At 35.9% G+C, this 6462-nt stretch overlaps 1 long non-coding RNA gene across 7 annotated transcripts; it reads left to right on the forward strand.

The window, feature by feature from the left end:
* Nucleotides 1–1218: 1218 nt before the first annotated feature.
* Nucleotides 1219–5428, forward strand: LOC113333536. 7 transcript variants are annotated; one of them, XR_003352123.1, is made up of 9 exons: nt 1219–1535; nt 1619–2259; nt 2422–3123; nt 3250–3362; nt 3676–3742; nt 3846–3998; nt 4103–4163; nt 4500–4577; nt 4878–5428. It is a non-coding gene; the product is annotated as an uncharacterized LOC113333536 (long non-coding RNA). The 7 variants fall into 7 exon arrangements; XR_003352122.1 differs by lacking the exon at nt 4103–4163 and having other exon boundaries at nt 2422–2652; nt 2997–3123; XR_003352121.1 differs by lacking the exon at nt 4103–4163 and having other exon boundaries at nt 2422–2652; nt 3005–3123.
* Nucleotides 5429–6462: the final 1034 nt, after the last annotated feature.

The raw sequence follows: 6462 nt of genomic DNA on the forward strand, positions 1-6462 counted from the left end.
AAATTCACGCGTAACCTTGCATAATATCATGAAGTAGGGAAAAATAATGACAAAAACAGAAACTATGACAAAAAAGAGGAATAAAGAGAGATGTGAGAAAGTGAACCGATTACAATTAATTCGCGCATAGCCTTGTGTTTGGTCAATTTTTTTTATAGGTTTCATTTTTCTTCCGTCCCCGATCCGGCAAATCTTAAAATCACAACATCTTCTTTTTTGAAAAAATCTGGCCTTTAAAAATTGTTTTAATTTTAAAAAATAAATAAATAAAGTAATTTGAAAACACTTGATGCTATATCAACAACATTTAATTACCGGGGACGGCGCTGGTTTTGGGCCACTTCAACAGAGGCCTGCCACATTACCTATTAAGGATGGAGGTCTAGGAGTTTATACAATGGTATACACTGGTCAGTATTGCTACCTTGGTTCTTGTATTCAAACTCACAATCTGCATGCCATTATTTTGCACAACACAAGTATCTCAAATCCCAACCAAACTTTTCAACATGCTCTTAACTGTTTCATGCACACTTGTGGCTTCTTCCTATTTCAATATCAAAGATACTGCCCCTCAGCCCATGAAAGCATTGGCAGCCAGATACTTTAAAGTTGTTAAGAGAAACATTACCACCAAGTTTACATTATCAGCTAGAGATGTGATGCTTTGGCAGAGCAACTGTATGGATCATGCCATGGATTTTATACAGGCCATTCCCATTTCCGGACTCAACCGAAACTTAGGGCCACGTCAGTTCAGGGCTGTTATTCAATACCGCCTTGGTGTGCCGCTCTTTCCTGTAAATTATCCTTATCCCTATTGTGACCAAGAAATAGATATCTTCGACGACCATGCTCCCCACTGTTCAAATGAAGTCGGCCTCAAATTTAGACATGATATGGTTCGATATGTGGTCATGGATATTTGTAATAAGGTATGTGTTGCCTCTAGGAAGAAAGTTCCTTTAGGTTTCACTACACCAAATCCAGGTTTTTCCAACGTTTGAATTTTTAGGTATGCAACGGATATTAAAGTTGAAGACTCTAATCCGTTGTTTATCACAATAAATACGTTGCACCAGATACCGATAATTCGAGAAAAATAATAGAAAAGGATACGCTTGCCTTTATTAATATAGTGGAGGGCTTAAACGTATATTTTAACCTAATTATTAGCCCTTTTCATCTATTTTTCATTTCTCGCAGAACATTATCTTCTTCTTCTCCATTTTTCTCCTCCTCTAAACCGGAGCTGCTTCTGTTCTAAACCTAAATCCACATCTTCAAAATCAAGACCAAGCTTTCAAAAATCAAAATATATCTCTCCTGAACTCTAATCTCATGAATCAAAATCCTTTTCTCTCCCAAAACGTTAGCTTTTCTCTTTTTTTTCTTCTTTCTCTTCTAAACCTAAATCGAGATATTCGAATTGAAATCAAGTTATTTGAAATCAAAATTTGTCTCTTTTAAACCTGAATTTTATTAATCAAAACTCATAGAAATCATTCAGATCTGAGATTTGGGTTTTTTCTCATGTAAGAAAAATCGAAACTTAGGGTTTCGTTTTTTTTTTTCCTTTTTCAGTAGAAATCACTAACAAAGTTCATTATTTATGAAGGATCTTGGATCTAATAAAGGTAAAATGGCGGCTCACCATTATCATAGAGTTGGAGTTAATGGTCTTGAGTTACACAGGAAGGAAAAATTTTCCAGTTATAAAGTTTATGTTGTTGAAGGAAAGATGAAAGTCTTTTAGGAAGAGTTTCAGATGGCTTAAAGATAGGTAGTATAATCTATCTATGTTCATTCTCTGATTTATTCATTTTCTAGGTGTGTGTGATATTCAATTTTGTTATTTAGGTGATTGTTGAAAGGAGAAATTGTTGGAAAAAAAGCGGAGTTGAAACTGTTAAGCTTCTTAAACATAAACCGACTGATAAGTTTGTTTGGTTTGTTCCTTGATAATCATACATGTTTTTTTGTTTTTTCCTTTAATTTTAAAGTTGTTTTTGGATGTTTTGTTTTTGAGGTTTGAAATTGTGACATCTGATTTAGTGGTTTTGTGATTTTGAATTTGTTGCTCTACCAATCTAGTCGACTAGTTCTAATAGTGTTCCATAGCCAGTCATTTTCAGTGATTGTGGGATTTTAAGTGGTGGTGGATGCTGGTTGTGGACGGTGAAGGTGGCTGGTAGTGGGGGTAGATGTTAGTGGTGGGTGATGATGCTAGGGGTGGTGGATGCTGGTGGTCAGTGGTTGGTGAGGAAAGCTAACGTTCTTGTTGATTAAAAGTTTATTATCTTTCTGCATCTGTTTTTTTTTTTGGTGTGTGTTTAAGGCTTGTGATGAGAGTCGTACTACCTTCTCTTTTTCCTGGAAGTATTGTCAATATCTTATATCTTTCCATTTTGATTGAAGCAGATGTTCTACTATATTCTATTCAACTGGTAGATTACCGAGTGTTGCTGCATAGTATTCTTTCGATCCAGAAAGGAAATCATCGCATTTGAGTACACCCTGTGTTCCATGGTTTCTTTGATAAGCTCATCGGGTTATTTTTCTTATTTCTTTCATGGCAGGGCCGGTAATCCAATTTCAGTAATTCATTGTGTATAGTTGATGCCCATAAAGTGGACTGTCCACAAGGGTCTGGTAACTCCCCTACTCAAAAGAGCTCTATTTGTTATGCCATTTATGATGCAGAGGGAAATTTCACATGTAATTCTATACCTTGTGGTAATACTGGCAAATATTTTTTGTGAACATTATGTCTTTCATTTCCATTTTTAGTAAGAAATATGACTTCTACAGAGCCGTACGAGGATTCATATCCAAGCTAAAAAGTGTCGAAAGATTATTTTTCTCTTGTTTATTGTGAAACCACCATTCCGAATTTTAGTTTCTCTGGAATATCAAATGAGTTTTTTTTTGGCATTGTGGCAAATAATATGCTAGGAAAAATTATTCTAGAAAGCAATTCTCATTTACTCTTTCAGTCTTGTAGGGGTTTTTGAGATTTTACCATATTACAAGGGCTAGTATACTGTTTTGACGTGTCTCCACCATTCGGTTGGTATTGGTCTCTGTTGAGCATCGTCATGTTACAGTAACACAAAATTACAGGTGCGTGTTTTTGGTATTACAACCCTCTGAATAGTAGCTCAATAATGCCTATCTTTGGTATTATTATATTCTTGTTAAACATGTCATATTTATCATGGCATCATTTGACGTTTGTTGTTTGCACAGGTCACTGGGTTTTCTGTTGGTAGTTGTGTGATTGATGCCTGTGGGGTAGGAGTAGATGGTATTGCGACTATAGTGGATGGCCAAGAAAGAACAACATTTTGATTGTTATAAAGGTCACACAATCTTCTTTTTCTATTGAGTGTGCACATTTTTTTAATTGGCAGTTCTATTGAGGGTTCTTCCAAGAAAATATCTACAAGGGCAAAGTAGTTCAAGATGAAATATATGCTAGGTTTACAATCAAGGTTCCTTATTGGAAAGAAGTTACAATCTAGTGGTCTATGAAATTGTGTATTTCTCTGGATTTTTATTTTGAACTTTGCAAAAAATGTTCTGCAAAAATTGTGTATTTCTCTTATAGATCTTGATCGTGGAAGTCTTGCTTGTAAGATTTCTAATAACCTTGGTTTGTTCATATATGTACAGATTTCATTGAGAAAACTCTGGGCGCGCAAGATACCTTCACCATCCATCGCTACTTGCCTGACGGAAGGTATGTTCTGCAGTTAGTGAATAGTTACTAATTATTACCTCTTCTTTATAAACGAAATGTCAAACTAATATTGCTTCCCTCCATTTTTATCTTCCGTGAGCAGTTATGAAGATCGAGGAGTTGATGAGGTGATCGTTGAATATTCTTGGAAGAGACAAGTTGGTGGCGATTGGTTAGTGGATCAATCTGGGGCTCCAGCTATCACACTATCAGCAATATTTTTTGTTAATCTCATTCTCATTTGAAGTCTAGATGGGTAAGTTGAAACATCTGTGATATTTACCAAATTATTCTTAGTTTCTGACTTTCTGTCCTATTTTGCTTCTGCATTAAGTCTGTCTTTTATTGGTAATGTAAAAGATATTCATCATGTCAATACTGGCTCTCTCATCTGTTCAGATTCTATCAGCAAGGCCACTTGGTAAGATATTTATCTATTTTGTCTCACAAGGCTGGTCCTCCTGTCCTGTTATTTTGTGTTATATTAATTCTTGACATTCTTGTATATGGACTACCCATGAATACCCAATGATCCTAATTTGATTCGAATAGAATTTTATGAATGTTTGACGTTACTAGTGATCGATTTGATCATCTCCATATGAAATATTGAGTTATTGGTGGTGCTGGTGACGCTTATTATGGAGCCATTTGTCAACGTAGACTTGTTTGTCTGTGTAGTTCAGTTGTTTATGGAAATGCCTATGAGAAATATAATTCACTGTTGATGTTTCACCTGATAGTTCACCATGTGCAGGTGGTGGTAAAAATGGTGCGACTATGGAGGACATTTTGATTCAGAATTTCCCATACAGGACTCCAAACAACTGAACCGGTAATTTCTAGGACTTTGTTTTTATTTTATGACACAACAAATAGAAGGAATTCTTCTAAAAGAATTATTTGGATGAACCATGGCAATACATATATATGAAAGATGTTTTGTTGTACTTGAAGTCCATGGCAGTACTCCATATATGTACATGTGATTGGTTCGATTTGATGCCCTGTGACCTTATCTGCTAGTGTTTGCTGGTGGCGTGAACAATATCGATTGTATAGTCATTTTTTTTGTAATAGATTTATATTCATTTTCTTATATTTTGGAATGAACATTTGATTGTTCTGTCTGCAGGAAAAAAAGGTATGAAGCTGGTAATGGTGTGGATGGATCGGTTCATTACATCCTGTCGTTGTGACAAGTACGGAAAAAGGATCGAGGTACCTTGTACCATTTATGTTAGTTGTTCAAGTTAGAGTATATCAGAGGCTAGTTTAAACTTGAGTAGGTCATGTAGTGTGCCAACATCATACACACTCCCACTATTTTCTTGTTGATCTAATCATTATGTATTAGTCATAATTGGTATGTTAACTCAGTCATAATTCAGCTCTGCTATTCTGAGATTAATCATCTTCAAGTCCTACGATGTATTAGTCGTCTCCTTCAATTGTACAAGTTCAATAAAGCATTTACTAGGTCTATTTCTGATCTCTTGTAGAGAGTATAAGTTATGTGTATGTAATCCATGTTGGAAGAGAGAATATTGTGAGAATATTCCATTTTTCATATGAAAATTTGGGTCTTTTAGTTGATCTACGATGGTATATGAAGGTGCAGAAATGTGCCGGAAGTATTGTCGGAATTTTTTTACCTTGAATTACCGTTAGAAATTATTTATTTTTTACCTGTAAATGGATTTGCAACGTATATAAGTGTTGCTCAAATTAGAGTAATACGTTGCCTAAATTATTGTAAAGGTTGCACAAATTAAGGAATCCGTTGCTCAACAAACGTTGGCGAACCAATTGACCAACGTTTTTATGCGTTCACAAATTAATTTTCCCAGCGGATTTTGGCGTTGCACAAAAATTTGCTACGCCATATTTCCAATGGATATATGCGTTGGTGAAATTCATTGCAACTTGTATATCCGTCGCAAATTGGATGTTTTGGTGTAGTGTTTCCCGTCGAACAATAATAAATGGTTAAATCCAGCTGACATTCTTGTGTATAATTGGGTAAATGGACAAAATATTTTCTTTGATATTACTGGCTTTTCGCCTTTTGCAGGTGATGGTCTTCGCTACTTCTCACCAGGGCGTGCAATCTCAGCAAATGTTAGCCGCAAACACAATAAATATTTGGATAAATGTTTGTCCGAGGGCTATAGTTTCGGGGTATTGACGATCCCGACTTTAGGGGAGTTGGGGGAGGATATGATTGTCGTTATAAAGAGATTGGGGAACTGTCTAGTAAATTACGATGTTAATACTAAGATTGGCAGCTTTCTCTTTCATAGGATAGATTTAGCTATCCAGAAAGGTGTTGGAGCGCAGATTGTTGCTAGGCTCCCAACCCTTTCAAACAACTCTGTGTGATTTCCTTTGTTTTGATTAATAAAAATTTGAAAACTAAAATCAAATTAAAACAAAATAAAGAAAATTAACCAAGGGTGACTAAATAATTTACCTATCTTAGGACATCTTTTCTCACGCTACTACCAATACTTCTTCCACCACCACATTATCGTCACCACTCCACCAGTCTCACCAATACCCACCACAATTATCTCCACCGCCCACCATCACAACCATCGCCCACCATCACAACCACCATTAGTGCTTAATTTACCTATCTTATGACCTCTTTTCTCACCCTACTACCACTACTTATTCCACCACCACATTATCGTCACCACTCCACCAGTCTCACCAAT

Source organism: Papaver somniferum, unplaced genomic scaffold, assembly GCF_003573695.1.
Source record: "Papaver somniferum cultivar HN1 unplaced genomic scaffold, ASM357369v1 unplaced-scaffold_133, whole genome shotgun sequence".
Classification (NCBI taxonomy): domain Eukaryota; kingdom Viridiplantae; phylum Streptophyta; class Magnoliopsida; order Ranunculales; family Papaveraceae; genus Papaver; species Papaver somniferum.